Source organism: Heterocephalus glaber, unplaced genomic scaffold, assembly GCF_053883595.1.
Source record: "Heterocephalus glaber isolate CG9 unplaced genomic scaffold, H.glaber_assembly_v1.0 deba00001481, whole genome shotgun sequence".
NCBI classification, from domain to species: domain Eukaryota; kingdom Metazoa; phylum Chordata; class Mammalia; order Rodentia; family Bathyergidae; genus Heterocephalus; species Heterocephalus glaber.
Genome location: NW_028258317.1, coordinates 45547672 through 45570507, shown reverse-complemented (window position 1 = coordinate 45570507; position 22836 = coordinate 45547672). Strand labels below are relative to the sequence as shown.

General features: G+C 38.2%; 1 protein-coding gene across 7 annotated transcripts in view; it reads left to right on the top strand.

The window, feature by feature from the left end:
- Positions 1 to 22836, top strand: part of Mlana (melan-A) — a 125692-nt gene that overhangs the window by 44315 nt on the left and 58541 nt on the right. For 3 of the 7 annotated variants that reach the window (XM_087183982.1, XM_087183981.1, XM_087183985.1), the window contains exon 2: positions 20237 to 20344. The exons of 2 other annotated variants lie outside the window; for them this stretch is intronic. The gene's annotated coding sequence lies outside the window, so the exon portion shown is untranslated. Of the gene's footprint in view, positions 1 to 19257; positions 19301 to 20236; positions 20345 to 22836 lie in introns of all 7 variants that reach the window. 2 more of the 7 variants (XM_087183980.1, XM_087183984.1) reach the window with 1 other exon arrangement.

The following is a 22836-nucleotide window of genomic DNA, read 5'->3' as shown; positions in this document are numbered from 1 at the left end:
CATTATTTAGATTATTTGGAGGTTCTATATCATATGCCCTATATCAATAGGATGTTGGCTTGAAGCATAACTAGTTTTGTAGCATAGCCTATGTTGTGCTTCTGTGATATAACTAATTAGAAAAGCCACTGCACCTTTCTCAGTTAAAGTCTTAAAAATATTTCCCATCATTTCATTTTCAAAATATAAGTCCTTGGATTATTAGTTATACAAGTGAAACGTCTATCATGTTATAATCAACCATGCAGTTAGAAACTTGCCCTCTTTCTATAGTAAAGTAAAAAAAAAGTTGCAAATTAAAAAAGTATTTGTAGGACTGGGGATTTAGCTCAGTGGTTCTGCCGCCTGCCTTGCAAGCACAAGGTCCTGAGTTCGATTCCTGATACCAAAATAAAGTATTTGTGCCATGTTCATTTCAAATGTTAGAAAAGAGTCAGTCAATCTATCCTCTTTTGTTGAGTTGTGAATTTGTATCATGGGCTGGTGTGAACTCAGTGAATAGCAGTATAGTACTTCCCATTGGCAGATCAGGTATCTAACCTAAGATTATATGGATGCTTTTTTATCATCTTCAGGAATTTTCTGATACATAACAATAAGGCAAGATATAAAACAAGAGTTTTGGTGGAGAGTGCAGTGAGAAGAGGAGTAGGGCCTGGTCCTCCAGACCCTCACAGATGCTGGCTGGTGACCTGGAGGCCCAGGATGGGCCAGATCCCGCACTGTGTTTATCCACTGGGTGGGCCCAGGCTTTGAAGCACAAGTGAATTGCCACTCTGCCCCACCTCTGTGACCTGATGGGCGGTGGCAGCCTTCCAGCCAGGACCCCTGGGCCTTCTGGTCTGACACAGGGCCTATGTGAAGCCCCTGCCAGCCCCCTTGTAGAGGCACCAACTCCAAGAGTGAGAAGAACAGCAGCCTTGGCCTGCAGAGGGCCATTACCCCCAGGCCAAGAAGTGGGTCTGAAAGCTTGGGCACTTCAGCCGAAGGAACTGCACAGATCTCTGTCCTGGGGTGACTGCTGTGTCCAGTTGGAGGAGATGCACTTCCTTCTGAGGAGGACAAATGAAGAGACCAGGCCAAGAGCTGGTGGGAGGGTTAGTGGGCCATGGGCGGTTATATTCCAGTGGTCTAATTGAAAATGCCCACCGCCCTTTGGGAAGATTTACTGACCGTTTTTAGAAGGCTTGTGTATACATGAAAAAGCTGCTCTCAACATTTCCCACAAACTTTTAAAAGAAAATTTGCTGCATCTGGACATTATATCTTGTAAACACCCATTTGTTTTTCTAAAAATCTGAAAAAGAAACATCTTCTGGAAGTTACTTTTTGAAATTAAGTCCATTTGACCATCTGGAGAAGTGACACTAGGAGTGATACTTGTCCATGTTTGTTCTGTGGGTTACAGGACATGGAGCAGGAGCCAGAAGAAGAAAAGAAGGTCTAATACCCGACTGGTTACATGTAGGAGACATTGTTTGTATTGTAACCATTGTTTTGTGTGTGCATTTTAGTCCTCATTTATATATAATTTGACAATCTAAGAACTTTATTGAACTATCTTTTTTTTAAAAATAGTCTCAAGTGCCTGATACATGTTAAAAGTAGAAGTAGTAAAATAACACATTTTGTAAATTTCTTTTTGTTAAAACTCAAGCAAAGTGTTATTTTGTGGGGGAATATGGAAGCTCCTTCTTGAGTAGCACACATTGTGTTTATGCACTAGTTCTTGGAAGAGGAGGAAATGCAGTGCTATGAGGCAAGTTACCATTGTCCCTTATGTCTCTGCCTTTTGTTTTACATTGCTCTGTATGTAGGATATGTAAAGGACAAATGAGTCCTTTTACCACATCTAGTCTTCTGGGATGTTAAAGAGGTTGGAGTTTTGACAAAAGTAGAGTTAGTAAACTAACAAATCTTGTACATTTTGTGTTAATATTCTTAGGAAAGATTGTCTTCTGAAAATTTGAGCATTTTAGCCCACTAGATTAGTGGAGAAAGGAAGGGTTCTAGTCTAGAATGCTCATATTTTCAAGATACTTTCCATTTATAACTATTGTTTACATACATGCAGTTTAATCAAGATGGCTGAGTGTATATAATGGACAAATTGTGCGCTTACTTAAAACATCTAGTCTTATCTAGATGTTTAGAAGTCCTCAACATATTTTTAAATGTAGAGCTAGTAAAATATTGTGTTGTAAATATCTTTTTACTACAATTCATGTAAAACATTATCTTTTGAGAATGCAATGGTTAAACCACCTTTGTGAACAAAATGGTAGTCTGTACTTATTCAGTGGCTTGGAGGAGGTGGGAGAAAAGCAATTGCAAAAGGTATTATGTTGGCGCATTTGTACTTGCACATTTTCAGACATCATTTTTCTGTATGTTTTGTGTGCTGCACACATAGTGGGCATAACAGGCAGATAAGTCCACACTTTACAACGTTTAGTCCCTAGATATTGAAGAGGTTACCAGTGTATGACAAAGTAGTAAAATTAGCACATTTTGTACACTTTGTGTTGAAATACATAGAAAAGCTTGTCATATGTAAATCAATTTTGGACTCAACCATCTCTAATGATACATATGCCTATACTTGACTACTGGGTTAAAGGTGGAGAGAAGGAAGTCAGGAGGGAATGGTTCAAGGACAAAATGGATATTTTAGAAGATACATCAAATTACAACCATTGCTATATGTGCGATTTTATTTACCAGTGCTATATGATAGCAGACAAGTTCTTATATGAAAAATCTAGTTCTACATATGTAGAAGTGCTTGATATATTTAAAAGTGGAAGTAGTAGAATAAAACTTTTTGTAAATAGCTTTTAAAAACTGTTGGGAAATACTATGTTTGGAAATAGAATGGTTAAATCACCTCTGAACAGTATACCATCTGTACTTGTTTATTGGCTTGAGGAAAGAAATTGCAAAAGGTGTCTTGTTAAGTGTATGGTAGAAAATTTCAGTTTATCCATTAAGCAATGCTTTCATGTTACATCCATTGTATTTAACTTTGCTATACTGTTTATACAATGTATACACAATATACATGAGGCCTAATTTTATAATATCAAGTCTGTAGATATTAAGAGGCTGCCAGTGTATGACAAAAGTAGAGTTAGTAAACTAATACATTTTGTATAATTTTGTGTTAAAATTCATAAAAAGTTGTCTTCTGAAAAGGACTTTTGGAAGTGCAATTATAAAATCACATTTGAGTGTCACATGTGCCTATATTGCATGTGACAAGGAGAGAAGAAATTGGAAGAAATGAAAGGTTATAGGCCGAATGCTCCTACTTAGAAGACACTTGCAGATAAAACCTTTGTTACATGTATGTAATTTATTCAACACTACTGTGTATATAGTGGACAAATTTGAGTCCATATTTGAAACATCTAGTCTTTCTAGATGTTTAGAAGTGTACAAAGTATGTTAAAAGCAGAGGTAGTAAACAACACATTTTGTACATATTCTTTTGTTAAAATTAATAACAAAATACTGTCTTTAGGAAATGAAATGATCAGACAGCTGATCTGAGCAGTAGACATATTTGTGCTAGTTCAGAGAGGGAGGAGGAAAGGAGTAAAAAATGCTCTAAATCAATGTGGTTTTTGTGAAGCCAGATTGACCACTGTTCCTTATGTCTGTGCATTTTTTTTTACTTTTCTGTGTGTATAGTTGTGTATAAAGGACAAAGGAGTCCTCATTTATATCTAGCTTTTTAGATGTTTAAGAATTGCCAGTTTATATCAGAAGTAGAGTTAGTAAACTAACATGTTGAATACACTTGGTGTTAAAATTTATTAGAAAGACTATTCTTAAAACCACTTAGGAGGGGAAAGTGTTAAAGTCCCCTCTAAGTTATTACATATGCATATATCTGTCCCCTGGGTTAAAAAAATGGAAAGGAGGAAGAGTCCTAGAGCAGAGTGTTCCTAGTTATATGGCACTTTAAAATTATAGCCTTTATTAAATATAGTAGGCAATTAACTCAATGCCATTATACCTATAGGATATTTAAGTTCTTATTGGAAATACTTAGTCTTTCTAGATGTTTAAAGTTCACATATGTAGAAATCAAGGGCTAATGTAATGCACTTTAAGTATTTTTTTTGTTACTTCACAGGAATGGTGGCATTTTGGGAATAGAATTGTTAGACTTGAGAGTATGACTTAGAGTTAGACGTAGAGAGTATGCTGACTATTCATGAGGTGCAAGAGGGAAGTATTCAGGAAGACAAGTTAAGTGAGTTCAGATTGTTTTGCCATTGTTCTATATGTACATTTTAGTTAATATTGCTGGGTATTAAAGGATAAGTTCTAATACCCAAATTACATTAGAAGTAGCAAAATAATCCCTGTAAATATATGTTAGCTTTTAGGAAGAACTGTCTTCTGGAAGGGACCTTGGTTAAAGTCTCCTCTTGGGGCTAGATGTGGTCCTTGAACCAAGTGGAAAAGGAAGGGTAAGGGAAAGGACTCTTTGCTAGAATCTCCATATCTCGAAGATGATTTTAGATTATAACCACAGGCTTGTATCTGCATTTTTGGTAAACTATTTGAGCTTATTGTGCAAAAAGTTCATACTCTATTATACAGCATCTAAGTTTTATAGATGTCCTGAGGTCAGATTGGTGCACCATGGCTCCCAGGCAGCAGAAGGCTTCCAGGTAGGTATGCTTCATCTCACAGCATAGAGGAAGCTTCCAGGTAGGCATGCCATGGCTCCGAGCCCAGAAGAGGTAAGCCACGTGGGCAGCAAGAACACAGACCCACCTTACACCTCCCCCCTCCCTGTGAATCAAAATAAGAAGACAGGTAAACAAGCCACAGAACCAGACTTCCAGATCACCTACAGCAACCCCAAAGGGAAACGAGATGGAACAATCTGATATTCAATCACCTGGACTCCCTGAACTAGCAAAGAAAGAAGATCTGGAAAAAATGAAATCAGAAATAATTTCTCACATAACAGCAAAGATCATGCCCATAGTGCAAGATATGAATAATAAATCTAGAGAGGACACAGATTAAAAAAAAATAGAGGAGCTAAGGAACATGATGGAATCCCAACATAGGAAACAAATGGAATCCATAAAACAGATGCAAATAGATTTCCAGTAGATTAAAAACTCCATTGAATGTCTATGCAGCAGAATGAGCCAATGTGAAGACAGAATTTCAGATATAGAAGATAAGATTGCAATTAGGGACCAGGAAAAGAAAAAATTCTTTAAAATTTTAAGGGACCATGAGAAGTCAATCCAGCAGCTGCTAGATGATGCAAAGAAAAATAACATAAGACTGATTGGAGTCAATGAAGAAACAGGATAGAGTACAGATGACATAAAAAAACTGTTCACAGAAGTAATGGCAGAAAACTTTCAAAACAAGGGAAAAGAATTTGACATACAGATAAGCGAGGCATATAGGACTCCAACTAGCCTTGATCAAAAAAGATCTACACATAGGCATATAATAGTTAAGATTCCAGAAACCCAACAGAAGAACAAAATTCTACAAGTAGAGAAAAGAAACAAATCATATACAAAGGAAAGCCCATCAGAATCACAGCAGACTTCTCAGTGCAAACCCTCAAGCCAAGAAAAGCTTGGAGTGATGTGTTTCAAGCCCTAAAGGAAAACAACCTTCAACCCAGATTGATGTACCCTGCAAAACTATCTTTCAAAATTGATGGAGAAATAAGATACTTTCATGACAAAGAGCACCTTAGGAACTTTGTGAATACCAAACCAGCACTTCAAAAAATTTTAGACAAAATCCTAGGAAAAGACAATGAGGAACACAACACAGGAAGCCCAGCAGAATGAATCTGCCAGGCACAACAAGAAATTAAAGGCAAAGGGGGAGGATCAAACAAAAAGAAAAAGTCATGACAATGATAACTCAATACATATCAGTTATAACCATCAATGTTAATGGTCTCAATTCACCAATCAAAAGAAACAGACTGGCAGAATGGGTCAAGAAGCAAGATCCAACAATATCCTCCATACAAGAAACACACTTAATTAAAAAAGAAACTCATAGACTGAAAGTTAAAGGGTGGAAAACAATACTCCATGCATCGGGAACCCCCAAAAAAGCAAGAATAGCTATCCTCTTTGCAGACCAAGTGGATTTCAAACCCACACTGATTAAGAGAGATGAAGAAGGACACTATATCCTTGTAAAGGGAACAATCCAAGAGGAAGAGATGACAATCATAAATATCTATGCACCAAACACTAGTGTACCCAACTATATATAACAAATACTAATGGACATGAAAAACCATATAAGCACTAATACAATAGTAGTGGGGGACCTCAATACCCCATTGTCACAAATAGATAAACTAGACAAAAAACAAGCAATGAAATACTAGAACTCCATCAAACTATTGAAGATATGAACCTAACAAATGTTTACAGAGTGTTCCACCCCACAAAACCAGAATACACATTCTTTTCAGCTACACACGGGTCATTCTCCAAAATAGACCACATACTTGCTCAAGAAACATATTTAGGTAAGTGCAAAGGAATTGAAGTTATCCCCTGTATATTATCAGACCATAGTGCAATGAAATTGGAGATCAACAGCAAAAGAAACTGCAAAAACTTCATAAACACATGGAAATTGAACAACACACTTCTGAATAAGCAATGGGTCACAGAGGAAATTAAAGAAGAAATCAGACAGTTCCTTCAAATAAATGACAATGACAATACAACATATTGGAATCTATGGGACACAATGAAAGCGGTCTTACGAGGGAAATTCATAGCAGTGAATACGCATATTAGGAAAACAGAACGAGCCCAATTAAACAACCTGATGCTGAACCTCAAGCTTCTAGAAAAAGTAGAGCAGGACAACGCCAAAGCTCATACAAAGGAGGAAATTATAAAGATCAGGGCAGAAATCAATGCAATGGAGACTAAGAAAATACAAAAAATAGATGAAGCCAAGAGTTGGTTCTTCAAAAGAATCAACAAAATTGACAAACCCTGAGCCAACCTTATCAGAAACAGGAAAGAAAAGGCCCCAATCCATGCAATTAGGAATGAAAAGGGTGAAATGACAACAGACCCAGCAGAAATCCAGAGAATCATCAATACCTACTTCCAGAACCTATATGCCAATAAGATGGAAAACAAAGAAGAAATGGACAGATTCCTAGACATATATGAATTATCAAAGTTGAATGAAGAAGACCTAAAAATTCTAAACAACCCAATATCAATCAATGAAATTGATAATGTAATTAAGAACTTACCAACCAAGAAAAGCCCTGGTCCTGATGGCTTCACTGCTGAATTTTATAGGACATTTAGAGAGGAACTACTGCCACTACTCTTTAAACTCTTCGATGAAATTGAAAGAGAAGCAATTCTCCTGAACTCATTCCTGGAAGCAAGCAGCACCTTCATCCCCAAAGCAGAGGAAGACCCAATGAAAAAGAGAACTATAGGCCAATCTCACTAATGAACATAGATGCAAAAATTCTTAATAAGATACTGGCAAATAGAATGCAGAAGATCATCAAGAAGATCATTCACCCTGACCAAGTGGGGTTCATTCCAGGCATGCAAGGATGGTTCAACATATGCAAATCAATCAATGTAATACACTGTATCAATAGAGCCATGGACAAAAACCACATGATCATCTCAATAGATGAAGAAAAAGCGTTCGACAAAATCCAACACACATTTATGATAAAAGCCCTACAAAAAATCAGAATAGATGGTCTCTATCTCAATCTGATAAAAGCCATCTATGAAAATCCAAGAGCCAATATCATACTAAATTGTCAAAAACTGAAATCCTTCACACTAAAATCAGGAACAAGACAAGGATGTCCACTATCACCACTCCTGTTCAATACAGTTTCAGAAACATTAGCCACAGCAATTAGACAAGAGAAAGAAATAAAAGGAATAAAGATAGGAAATGCAGTAGTCAAATTGTCATTATTTGCAGATGACATGATACTTTGCATAGAAGACCACAAGAACTCCACCAAAAGTCTTCTAGACTTAATAACCAAATTCAGTAAAGTAGCTGGATACAAGGTCAACACACAAAAATCAATAGCTTTCCTCTACACGAACAACAGAGTCACTGAGAAATAGGGCAAACAATTCCTTTCACAATAGCATCCAAAAAACTGAAATACCTAGGAATCAACCTAACAAAAGAAATCAAAGAACTCTTCTCTGAAAATTATAGCACTTTGAAAAAGATATAGAGGGAATATCAGAAAATGGAAAGACATCCCTTGCTCCTGGGTAGGAAGGATCAACATAGTGAAAATGGCTATACTTCCAAAATTTCTATATAGATTCAATGCAATCCCAATTGAAATCCCAGCAGCATACTTCATAGTCCTTGAGAAAACAATCCAAAAATTCATTTGGAACAAGAAGAGACCCAGAATAGCAAAAGCAATTCTAGGTAACAGAGACATGGCAGGGGGTATCACAACACCCAACTTGAAAGCATGCTAGAAAGCTACTGTGATAAAAACAGCATGGTACTGGCAAAGAAACAGACCTGAAGACCAGTGGAACAGATTAGAAGATGCCGAAACAACTCCAGACACACTCAGCCACCTCATCTTTGACAAAGGAGCCAAACACCCTCTCTGGAGGAAAGATAGCCTCTTTAATAAATGGTTCTGGAGAAATTAGGTTTCAACTTGCCAAAGACTAAAACTAGACCTATATCTCTCACCATGCACTAATCTAAAATTGAAATGGATTAAAGATGTAAATATAAAAACAGAAACACTGAACCAACTGGAACAGAGGTTAGGTAGAACTCTTGAAGACATCAGTATAGGAAAAGATTTTATGAACAAAACCTCAGTTGCCCATGAACTAGCACAAATAATCAACAAGTGGGATCTCTTTTTACTAAAAAACTTCTGTACAGCAAGAGAAACCACCAGCAGTGTGAAGAGACAACCCACAATGTGGGGAAAAATTTGCACAAGTGGTCCCTCAGACAAAGGTCTACTATCTCAAATCTATAAAGAACTTAAAAAAATCAGACCTCCCAAATTTAAAGACCCAATCCAAAAACGAACATCTGAATTGAACAGACATTTCTCACACAAAGAAGTAGACATGGCAAATAAACACATGAAAAAATGTTGAACATCACTGGTCATTCGAGAGATGCAAATGAAAACAATGCTGAGATTCCACCTCATTCCAAAAAGAATGGCTGCTATCATAAAATCAACCAACAACTAATGCTGGTGGGGCTGTGGGGAAAGAGGAACACTGCTCCACTCCTGGTGGAAGTGTAGATTGGTGCAACCACTTTGGAAATCAGTATGGAGATACCTCAAAGAACTAGGAAGTCCCATTTGACTCAGCTATTCCCCTGCTGGGTATCTTCCCCAAAGAATTAAAAGAATCATGCCACAGTGATATATGTGCACCTATGTTCATAGCAGCACAGATTATAATAGCTAAAACTTGGAAACAGCCCAAATGCTCATCAACTGGAGACTAGATCAAGAAAATGTAGTTTTTTAAAGAAAATGGAGCACTATGCAGCCATCAAAAATGAGAAATTAGAGACATTTATTGCTAAATGGATCCACATTGAGGTGATACTCTTAAGTGAAATAAGCAGGACACACATGTGTAAATACCGAATAGTTTCTCTAGTGTGAGAAACTGAAAGTGTAAATAAGGACTAAAAAGTATAATAGATAATGTGAAATAGGAAGAAAAGGGGCAAAGGGGAGGGGGAAGTGGGAGGGGTAGGGGAAAGGAAAGAGGGGAATGGAATTAATGAGAAAATAAAAAAATGGAAACAAAGTCTTTGTAAATAAGGAGGGATGGAGGGGTTGAAGGGAGGGCAGGGGAAGGGGGGAAAATAAGAACCAAGAGAGTATGTAAAGGTGCATATCTCCAATGATGAATGTCATTATGTTGTACACCTAAAATGTATCAATAAAATGATATACAAAAAAAATAGATGTCCTGAGGTGAGAATATATGATAAAAACTAGAGGTAATAAGTTAGCTAACATGTAAATATATTTTTTGTTATAATTCACAGAAAAGATATACCTTGGACTTGGAATTGTTACGGCATCTCTAGACAGTGTGTATCAGGATTTGATATTAGGCTGGCAGGAGAGAGGCAGAAATGAGCATACAAGGAGAGGTGTGTGCAGTGTGCTCAGTATTACATTTGGCGAGAGGCATCAATGTATGTGCACCTTCCAGCTATACTATTGGAATACGCTAAAAAGTCAGTGGGAACATGCCTTCTCCCTAATATCTTAATAGTAGAGATTTGATAACTCTTAGACATATGCTTGGTGTACCCTGTTGCTTTATGTCTTCTTTCACATTGAGCATTAAGGAAATGTAGTATTTTTTTTCTTTTTTTTTCCATTAAGTTTATTGGTACATTTTAGAGATAAAATACAGTTACATTCATCATTAGGATCTTGTACCTTTACAAGATGTATCTTGGTTCTTAGTTTTTCCCCTTCTCCTGCCCACCCTTCCCTATTTGCAAAGACTTTGTTTCCATTTTTTTCCTTTTCTCATATTTTTCTTTCCCCTTCTTTCCTTTTCCCTATCCTCCCACTTCCCCTACTCCTTTAGACCTTTTCTTTCTTTACAAAATATCAATTATACATTTTTAAATTACAATATCAAGATCTGGAAGACATTACCACAGATTTTACAGAATTTAAAAGGATATAGAAAGCATATTACAAAAATCTTTTTTGAAATAAATTTGACAACTTCTAAGAAGTACCTTGGAAGACAAATTAATGAAACTTACTCTGGAGGAAATATAAAATTTGAATAGCACCTATTAAAGAAAGTATACTCCTAGCTTGAAAACCTACCTACATGACAACAGCAGGCTTGTGTACATTTTAACTGATAAATTATATCAAACATTTAAAGTAGAAAAAAGAAGGAACACTTCTCCCCTCATTTTAGGAAATCAACATTATGCTAATACTAAAACTGGATAAAGATAATAGAATAAAAAGTATGAACATAGATAGAAATGTGTTTAACAAAACAAACTATTAGAAGTCAGATCTGGCAGTATGTAGAAAGTGGTTTATTATAGGGGTGGCAGTGTTGGTTCAGCATTAGAAGATCCACCCCGTAAGTCATCATTTTAACAGAGGAAAGAAAAAAGTCATGTGATCCTGTCAGTACTTGGAGAAAAAGTATTGGACTAAATTCTACAGCTGTTCATGGTAAAAGCTATCAGGATTCTAGAAGTAGAACAGAACCTTCTCAACAGATCAAAGACATGTACGCCTTTTATGAATGGAGAAGATACAATCCTTTCTCCCTAAGGTGGGGAACAAGGGCAGACATGCCTATTCTTCATCTGTCCATTAAACTTTGAAACACAGGCCCAAACCAAAATAGTCTGGCAATAAAATGACACAATTAGGATAGGATTGGCAAGGTAGAAGTAAAATCTTTATATATAGATGAAATGATCATCTACAGAGAAAATACTAAGAAATCTCTAGGAGCCCCTAGAACTTGTATTTGAATTTAGCAGGATTAGAAAACACAAGGTATATATAAAAATTGAGGTCTATGTATACTTGCTATAAATGAAGAATTGGATATTGAAATTTAAAAGTTATGTAGGAGTACAAAGGACCTAGAAAAGTAAAAAAGAAAAAACAGTGTTAGAAGACATTTATTACCTAATTTTAAGACTTCCTCTAAAGCTACAGTAATCAAGGCAGTGTTGGTGTAAGGAAAGACATATAGATCATTGGAATAAAACAGAGAATCTAGAAATAGAACCACACATATATGGTCCACTGAGTTTTGAAAGATTATTTAACAGTAACATTTTATAGAACATAAATTCAACTCAAGAGCAGAGCAAAAGACAGTGTTTTCAGCAAATGGCACTAGAACACCTGGTATCCATATGTAAAAAATTAACCTCAACCCTTTATTTCCATATATAAAAATAACTTGAAAGGATCTATGAACCTAAATATGAAAGACTAAAACTATAAAACTGTAAGAAAAAATTATAATGGAAAATGTTCATGAATTTAGGGTAGGCAAGAATTTCCTAGGATATAAAAAACATGATGTATAAAAGAAAAAAAATGAAAAATGAGATTCCATCAAAATTTGGAACTTTAAATGACCTTGTTACTAAAATGAAAAGTAGTCCTTAAGCAGACCATATTTATAATGCATATAACCTATGACCAGAATATATAAGGAACTCTTACAGCTCATTAATACACAACCCAATTAAAAAGTAGACACAAGAAGATGATAGTCAATGCAGCAACAGGAAAAGTGTGCAACACTAAAATCAGAAAAATACTAATCAGTACAATAACAAGATTGAATTATACACTCATTAGGGAGATGAAGTTAAAAGTTTTAAAAGAACAGATGTCAGCTTAGGTGTGAACCAGTTAGAATTTTCTAATACTGCTAATGTGAATGTAAAATGACAAAACCATTTTGGAAAACAATATAGAAATTTCTTGTATTACTGTTAAGAACCAACAGTCCTGTTCTTAGGTTTTTACTTGAGAGGAATGAAAACACATGTTCACAATAGATTTGTACAAACAAGTTGACTATCCCTTGTCTGAAATTCTTGGGACCAGAGTGTTTCAGATTTTCATTTGAAATCCACTTGATCTGCAAAGAGGGTAGGTACTCCTGCTTTTTTGGGGGGTGGGGGTTCTGTCACATGGAGTATTGTTTTCCACCCTTTAACTTTCAGACTGAGTTTCTTTTTGAATTAAATGTGTTTCTTGTATGCAGCCTATTGTTAGACCTTGCTTCTTGACCCATTCTGCCAGTCTATTTCTCTTGATTGATGAATTGAGACCATTAACATTGATGATTATAACTCATACATATTGATTTATCACTGTCATGACTTTTTCTGTTTGTTGGATTCTCCCCCTTTGCTTTTAATTTCTTGTCATGCCCAATGGATTCATTCTGCTGGCCTTCCTGGGGTTGTGATCCTCATTATCTTTTCCTAGGATATTGTCTAAAATGTTTTGGAGTGCTGGTTTGGTATTCATGAAGTTCCTAAGGTGCTCCTTGCCATGAAAGTATCTTATTTCACCATCAATTTTCAAAGATAATTTTGCAGGATACATCAATCTGGGTTGGAGGCTATTTTCTTTTAGGGCTTGCAATACCTCACTCCAAGCTCCTCTTGCCTTGAGGGTTTGCATTGAGAAGTCTGCTGTGATTCTGATGGGCTTTCCTTTGTATGTGATTTGTTTCTTTTCTCTAACTGCTTGTAGAACGTTGTTCTTCTGTTGGGTTTCTGGAATGTTAACAATTATATGCCTATGTGTAGATTTTTTTTGATCAAGGCTAGTTGGAGTCCTATATGCCTCACTTATCGGTATGTCAAGTTCTTTTCCCCTGCTCGGGAAGTTTTCTGTCATCACTTCTGTGAACAGTTTTTTTATGTCATCTGTACTCTCTCCTGTTTCTTCATTGACTCCAATCAGTCTTATGTTATTCTTCTTTGCTTCATCTAGCAGCTGCTGGATTGATTTCTCTTGGTCCCTTGCAATTTAAAAGCAATTTTTCTTTTCCTGGTCACTAATTACAATCTTATCTTCTATATCTGAAATTCTGTTCTCACATTGGTTCATTCTGCTACATAGACTTTCAATGAAGTTTTTAATCTCCTGGAAATCTGTTTGCATCTGTTTTATGGATTCAATTTGTTTCCTACACTTGATCTTAGCCAAAAGGCTGAGAAGTGATCCATTTGTTTCCTATGTTGGGATTCCATCATGTTCCTCAGCTCCTCTATTTTTTTATATGCATCCTCTCTAGATTTATTAATCATATCTTACACTATGGGCACAATCTCTCTTGTTATCTGAGAAATTATTTCTGATTTCATTTTTTCCAGATCCTCTTTTTTTGCCTGTTCAGGGAGTCCAGGTGGTTGAGTATCACAGTGTTCCATCTCATTTCCCTTTGGGGTTGTTTTAGGTGATCTGACAGTCTGGTTTTGAAATCTGTTTACATGTCTTCTCATTTCAATGGGGGGGAGCCTGGGGCTGCTGCTGGCGCCCACGTGGCTCATCTCCTCCGTGCTCATTGGGATGGTATGATGGCCCAGAAGCCTCCTCTTGTGCGCTAGGAGCGGCTCACCTCCTCTGTGCTCATGGGGGGGGGGTGGGGTGGGGATGCAGTATTTTAATTGTAACTCTGTCAATACTTCTACCTGGAGGCCTGTTGCCAGAAAAAAATAATCACCAGTAAAAAAGCACAGCAGGTGAAAATGTGACATTAAATATACCCTGAAAATAATAAATTTTTGGCAATTTTGGGGGGAGCTGAAACAAGAAGGCAAAGTATTATTGCCTTTTTGGCATCAGCTGGGAATATGTCTGTGGGAATGACCTGCACATCGGGTGACAGATATTTCAGCATGCCATGCATGTTTACAAACATCACAAAAGCCCCCAGAGCAGCACTGATTTGAGAATTACAAATAGATTTTAGCAAGAGGGCAAATTCACAAACACAGAATCTACAGATAGTGAGGATCGGCTGTACCTAGATTCACTCTTCTCCCTTCCTATAATCTACTGGTGTCTCCTGTGGATTGAAATCAAGTAGAGAACAAAGGAACCCATGGATACAGACTCACAAAGGTCAATTTCCTGAGCTTCCTGAGTACTGAGCAGCATGGGCAAAGGTGGAGAGATCTGAAGGGGATGTAGGAAATATTTAGCACACCATCCCTAGTTATTTGACTCAGATCCCTAAGGGATCTGCTCATTTTATGAGATGCTCATTCACCCACTCACCCACATCTACTAAGCACTTAGCACAAGGCCATGCACTGTGATGTTGTGTAGTATGGCGAAGCCCAACCGACCTCCAAGGCTGCTTGACAAAGTTCCAGCTTGGGGAAAAGAAGGGTGGAACACATCGTACCCTCATGTTTTATTTTTTTCATGCCATAATGTTTAAAATTGTTACTCTGGTCACAGGAATCATTGTGTTTGTGACTAACAACAAACTCTCCATAAGGCAAATTGGCAATGATGTATTGAAATCTGATCTGGCTCAAAAGTCCCAGAATTCCAGTTTCTCTTAGTTCTATTGCCACATCCACTTCTAAAGAAACCTCTCCTGAAACTCCCTCTGTTTCCCCACTACTATAACTCCCCCCTCTTATTGCTGACCTTCTTATTACTAAAGGGGTCTTATGAAGAGGTTGATAGGACAGACTTTAGATGTAAGAAATAGTGGGAAATAAGAAATAGAGAGAAAGTTGGGACAGGTAAATGCATTAAGGAGGCAAGTTATTCAATATTTCTCACAGTGCTGAAAATATCTCCTGCTCATGAACTATGAACCCGAATGACACTTAGGTAAGATAAATAGAGGTATAGGAAAGTAGAGAGCTAATAGCAAACTATATTAACCATTGTGCAGTTTCTCAAGGGCTAGCTGGTGACCACAAGTTTGACATTTAATTAATTAAATCTTGCTTGTACCCCCGCTGCTATAGAGATTCTAATTAAGTTACCTTCTGGAGATTTTGATTAAGTTACATTTTGTTCTACCTAGGTATGGGAAAATAAGGGGACAATTGTGATTTTTAAGAAATGTATTCATGATGTTCAATGATATGAATCAGCTTAGAAAAATATATTGTTTAGTAAAAATAACCTTACCTCACTAGATGTTGCTAAGGCAACCTAAATTGTAAACATATTCTGCCCAATGCCTCTTAGCTATTGCTTAAAGATATAAAAATAAATCAGACCCTGAGACTTCTCAGAGGGAACCTGCACATTGCTTGCGAAGGTTCTTTTCTCACTCACCGGCCCGAGACCTCTCCCCTTCCTACCTTGCATCGACTGCAGCTGGTCTGCGCAGTAGTAGAAGCTTAAGAAGGCTCGGAAACATCATCCATGTCCTCATTCTCTAGGAACTTATGGTCCAGAAAAAAGAGCTGATAGTCAACTGACAGATATCTCAGCATCTCCTACATTTCAGACTGTTTTAGATGCTTGGGATATAGCAGGATTCAAGGCAAATTGTTGCCCTGGCAGAATTTACAGACCAGAGCAGTGAAGCAAGTGAAAGATTTCTCCATGGAATGGCACCTGCTTTCACAGTTACCTTCACTCACAAGCAGAGAAATTAGGGCAGGGAGGACAACCATGGGGTGGCCAGTGAGAGTGTTCTGGAGGCAGGAAGGCCTCAAGTGTCTGAAGGCTGTTGAGTCTGCCTGGAGCCCAGATTGGGAGAAGTTAGATCAGTGAGAGATGAAGGCACACCCTCACAGAAATATGATTATATAACAAGTTCCAATGCTGACAAGTGGCAAATCAATGAATAGGCAGAGCAGCAAAGGACCTCACAAGAGGGCGAGATCATGCTGAACTGACCCTACATGGACAAGCAGGACTTGGCCATGCAGAGAGGAATGAAACAAGATAGTCCAAGGCTCCTGGCTCCTGGACCAACATCCTAAAAGGGGCTCTTTGTTTTAGGGTTTTTGTTTTGTTTTGTTTTTTGAGATAGGATCTCACTATGTAGTTCAGGCTGACCTTAACCTCACTATATAGCCCAGGCTGGCCTTAAACTTGCAGCAATCCCCTGCCTCAGCCTCCCAATTGCTGGGATTATAGGTGTGCACCACCATGACTGGGAAAAGGGGCTCTATTTTTCCCTCCTCAGACTCTAGGCCTGCCACAAAGGGCCTGGTACCCCTCCATTCAGTGGCATTAATTCTTTTAGCATACAGTTGCCTCTACTGATGGAGGCTATCTCTTCTGTAGCACAAGAGTCAGAGTTGTAAGCAGACTTTACCTAAAGAGACTAAAAAGTTTAAATTGGTGAAATTATGGGGCAAGATAGATGCTGGGGAGCTGCTCGGATCGTGCTTTTGTGGTCAGAGCAACATTCACTGTCAATACTCATATTCTCCCCACTCAGCACCAAACAGATGCTCAGTAGAATTATGAATGGATGACAGACAAGAAACCCAATTCCACTGTGTGAGGCTGGGCTGGCTCCAAGCTGTGGAGTTTACCAAATCACTACTAGGGACATAGCTCTGCAAGAGGCCCTGTTGTAGACCTGAACTCCTTTCATACTTCCAGTAACCCTGAAAAGTAGGTATTAATTGCCCCATTTGGTGAGTAAGGAATGTGATGCCCAGAGAAGCCTAGTGACACATTTCAAACTCTGTGGCTGGCAAGGGCAGAACTGAAACTTGAACCGACTACCTCCGACTCCTGGCCATATTCTCCCTCTTTTGTTGTTCCATTCCTATTTGGCTTCGCCTTTACTTTTCATTTTCCTTGTTAGTAAGAACCAAGTCCTTTTGAAACAGGATCTTCTCTGTCTTAAAAATGCCTTTTGTGAACTCTGGGAGCTCTTGCTCCTTTCCCGAGAGTGCCTTCCTCTTAATCTCTCAAAGCACCCCACCACCCTTCTTTACATTTAAACCTCACAAGAGCTGTATAGAACTGTTGGGCAAAATTACAGTCTCTATTTTACAGATGAGTAAACACAGGCTCAAAGGAATTTAATGACAACTGAAAGTCATGCAGCCTTACCTTGAGACAAAATAAGAAAGAATGTCTAGACTCCTAGTCTTTCTCCCGGCCTAGAAATGGCAAATCTTTTTGCTGCATTTTTTACTGAGGGCTACATTTTTTACTGAGAGAATTCTGAGGCTAAGTTCGGGCTTGATGCGAAAGATCTGTAATGAGTTAGCAATGCATGGCATGGGCAAAGAAAGAAGTGCATGGGCATGGTATTTGCTATGCCAACTTGCCAGACCTATTTATGTTGTCTCTTATCTTAATGAAGAATTCTGTTAAGTCTTTGATAAGCAAGGCCTGGCACATAGTTGATGCTCAGCACAGACAGAGCAGGCCTATACTTTGTTGAGTCAATACTATTTATCAGGCACTGCATTCAACTACACAGCTGCATTTATAACCATTTGAGTTTATCATAAGTGAACATTCAGAGACACCTAAACTTAAACATGGCCTGAGATATACTTTTGGAAAAACACATCTCTTTTGTACATAGGTCTCAATATTAGAATTTTTTAAATCCTAAAAAGATTCTTTAGATGCCAAATAAGCTCAAATAAGTTTATGAATAAAGCAAACATATATAGGATAAATTGTACTGTCAGTATGTTAGGATGATGTTTATTGCCAGTGGACAGGAGCCCTGTTCCATTCATTGTTGTCTCCAACATCTGGCCAGCTGTGCATTAACATAAAATGAGTCCATCAGTGAGTGAATGAAGTGGAGAGCAATTTGCTGATTATTTAACCAGTGACATACAATATGTCCTCCTCCTAGTGGCCATGAAGGTTGCAAGGACAAGTTTTGCATCACAATTTCTCTTTATAAAGTTCTGAATATAGACACTTGTTGAGTTCTAAGATATCAGTGGCGACTGCTTTCTGTATGTGGGGATATGTAAACACAGTCACAAATACTGAGCAAATAGCCACAAGCAAGGTCAAAAAGTCAAAGGGTTCTTCATGTTCAGACTCCTTGTGGCTCCATGTGGAATACTACCTCTGCCCTAGGAGAGGGAAAGTGTGGAGCCATAAGTCAGGCCACAGATTAGGCAAGGGGAGTCAAGATCCAGCTTGGCTAAGATAGATTCTAAAGTGTGCGTTTTGCTTGACATGAGCAGTCCAAAGGGAATACCTCCAAACTGCTCCAGGCAGGCTGCACAACACTGAATTTGTTCTTCATTTGGCTATCACACATTCTTCAGCTTCCAAGGCTGTCCATGAAAAGAAGAGTGTCAGGCACAGTCTCAAGAAGCTACAAATACCAACTTCCAGCTTCTCCATTCAATTTCTCTTTCAAGTGCCCAGTTCCCATTAATGTCAGGTATCAAACCCAGGGCCTCATGTGTATTAGGCAAGTGCTCTACCACTGAGCTACACCCCAGTCCCTCACATTTTTGATTCTATAAACAACACCGTAGTGGACATCCTTGTCAAATACATCTCTTAAGTCTACATTCATTTTTCAAACAAATTGTTTTGAGAGATATTGTCAAGCTGCACTGAAGAATTATACATTTTCACTTGTAGCAAGTGTTATGCCAATCTGATTATTGGAAATTGGTAACCAATTGTGGTTTTAATTTATATTTCATTAACCAATGAAGTTGGATATTTTCCTCTAGGATTTGTTTCCTGAGGCCACTTTGAAAAGGAAACACCATCCAGGTGAGCATTGCTGTGTTCTTGCAGACTCTGCTAACATTTACTCATTGTCAGGGGATACCACTGTTCACTCAGTACAGGAGATTGGGCCAGCCTGGGGAAACACTGCAGAGGAGACGAAGCTCCTCACTTTGAATGCTGTCTTCCCACCCCGGAGTCTAGTGTCTCCTCACTCACCCACTAGAACTCACCGACAAGAAAGAATTGAAACTCATTCATACTAGGGTACACATGACTGACAGCAGTTTTGCTGAGCAACCCTTGCCAGGGGGTGTCTTTGTCATGTCTAAAAGCCTTGAGGTAAAGAAACAAAGGTGTCAGAATGATAGGCCATCACCAAGGAAAGTTAGAGCTGATTGGGGTGGCCAACCTTTGAGAATTGTATGTATTCTCCTTTCTTGGAGGCCTGTAGAAGGTCATCACTCGGTGGAAGGTTGTGTTTCAGTACTGACCCCTGAACCCTAATCTTTGGTTCAGTTGGAGGTTTCCTGTAGAGTTCCTTGCAACTATTGATACTAATGTGTGTGTGTGTGTGTTATGATTTCAGGCAAATTTACCAAAATGAATAAGCTGGTCCCCTTTCAGCAAGATATCAGGCCAAACTGAATATGAGGTTCTAATCTCTGACCCAATACTATTTTTCCTGAGAGTTGTTTCAAGGAGAAAATTACTATGTGAAAACCCTCCAAATATTTGTGGCAATGCAACTGGGCAACCATTTCGAATGGGATAGTCAATTTTAGTACATTTGCAAGATTAGAAAGTATGCAATCAATAAAAATGATCATTACAGGGGCCGTGGATTTAGCTCAGTGGTTCCACGGCCTGCCTCCCAAGCACAAGGTCCTGATTTGATCCCCGGTACCAAAAAAAAAAAAAAAAGATCATTACAATGTAGGAAAGTATTTTATATTTTGTTCTGTTTTTCTTTTGAGACAGAGTCTTGCTATGGGCTGAACTCTTGGATACTTGTGCTTCAGCCTCCTGAGTGCTAGAATTACAGATGTGCATCACCACACTTGGCTAGGAACATGTTTTTATATAAAAGTAAGTGAAAATATTATGTATATATGTATATGTAAAATGCTATATGTGTATGTAAAATAGTTTGTATATATGTACATATAAAATGTTATGTAAAATTTACATCTATGGGACTTCAGAAATTCATAGGCTCCATACAATGGCTAGAACAAAAGCTGAAATCAAGGTACAGGATCAACAGTGTTACCTTATCAGAGTTATCTCCCATTTACTTTAAATTATATATGCAAATTATCTTAGAAAGAAATTCAGCAACAGTCAGCAGAAAGATATAATGGAGGTTATCTCTGGGTCCTGATATTAACCATGATTTAAATTTTCTTATTCATTTTTTTTCATTTTCCAAGTTTTTGGTGATATGCATAAATTTTTAAGGATAATTTTTATTCAAACAATTGTAAATGTTTTTAACCATAATGTGATTGTTGTATAGTGAAATATAAAAGAAGAAACTTAGGATTTGAAAATGTAGCCATGCTATTACACGTACACATTTTCATGACATGGAAAAAATGCTGAGGGAGTTCGTGGAAATTAAAGCCCTTCAGTTTTTGGAGATTGATTTTGGGTGAGCCTTTCTTTTTCTTTAACATCAATTGGTATCAGTTTTGGGACTATTTTGCTTGTGTTGTTTGTTAGTATCTTTTAGTTTTGGACTAAGTAGAACATGTTAGGTTTGGATGATATAGTTCTGCCCTAGGATTCCTACACATAGCTAGGAGGCTACACAAGAGCACTGTCAATAGAGGTGACAACAAAATATCAGCCTACAAATCATAGATTACTTGTTGCTTTTAAAATCTTTTATATAAAAATTATTTCACCACTCTTTCTCAACTTGATTTAGGTCAGGGGTGGTGGACTTGAGATTTCACAGGATGGGAGTATGGGAAATAAAGAAAGTGTATAGTCAAATTTGAAAAGAAGGTATTAAAATACAACACTTGATTTGAATGAATGACATTAAAGTTTTTCCCACAAATGTGCCTGGCACTGAAGGGCTCTAGGAATGAGATGCTCGCATGTGAGAAGAAAGAGTGGAGACTGGAGAAGACAAGGTGGGCTTGTTCCTGCCTTGCTTCCTAATTTCTGCTGTGGGTCTCAGGCAAGTTACCATGAGCCCCCAGGCTTCATTGGCCTCATTTGTAAAATGGGGCTGGTAAGAAAAATGAGAGGATGGGTTGTTTGTACATCAAATGAGATGACTTTTATATGTGTATATATGCACAGTGAGTTCTTTAACTGATGGCTGTTATAGTTCTCACATTCTCAAAGTCCACAAAACCTGTTTTGTCACTTGAGAGTATGGAACTGACAGGGTAAGGACCCCACATTCCACACTGACTTATCCCCCAGAGTCTGACTGGCAGAGGGGCCCATGTCTGTCACTCATGTGGGTGGGATGGAAGGAGCGTTACACAGCAGGGGCCCGGAGAAGGACAGGGCATTTTGCCAGTAAGTCACTATGGTCAACTAACCACCTCTGGCTAAGTTTGGGATAAAGACAGAGTAAGTTGAAACCCACCTCACTGAGAAGCAGGGGAGCAGAGTGGTCAGTGCCTTCAATTTGACAGTCACTTCAACTGGGTTTGAATCTCTGTTGCCCTGCATCCCACTGTGTGTACTTGGACATATTAGCCTCCCGCTGCCTCAGTTTCCTCATCTGCCAGAAAGTGATGATGATGGCAATAATAACTACCTCTCAGGGTTGTTCTTAAGGTTAAATGAACTAACATATAGGATGCATTTAGAATTGTTTTGCAAGTGGCAAGAGGTTGCTTTTACTATTAGTTATAATCTATGGAATGAACCAACAGGAAGTTTTGGTCAGAGAAAGTGTCTGGATTGCACATTTCTCACAGCACAGTTTAAACTGCACAGGTGGCAGAGAGCAGGTGGAAGAGAGGCTTGTCAGGCTCAGCAGGGAGCCGAGAACCTGGCTGCTCCACCCTGGGTACTTTGTGCTCCTTCGGTGGCTACACTTGTGAATTCAGGGAAAGGTCCTAGATCTCAGCCATCAGCTCCCTAATCACTGCATTACGTCTGTGGGACTCCATGAATTCATAGGCTTCCAGGATGGCTAGAACAGAAGCTGAAATCAAGTTACAGGATTAGCAGAGTTATCTCAAGTAGTTTCGGGATTGCAGATAAGCTCTTGTGAAAGACTTACTAACTGTGTGCCAAAGCCAGCAGTCAACTGGAGAAACAACCTGCTCTGGGGTTTGCAATAGCACCCCTCCAACCTTGGCCCATCTGGCCCAGCATCCAGAGACGAGAGCATGTGCTTGAGAGAGAGAAAACTGGTAGAGAACGAGGCCTTTAGATTCCTGCTGGCCATGCACCTGTCTGATAAATGCTGAGAGCAGACAGCTGAGAAAGAAACCTGAATTTCCTATAGCAAAAAAAAATGCTCTTATAGAAGCTAGATCTTTCATATTACAAATATAAAATAGTATGTCCAATCAAAATATCAAAATTAAAAATAAAATGCTTTT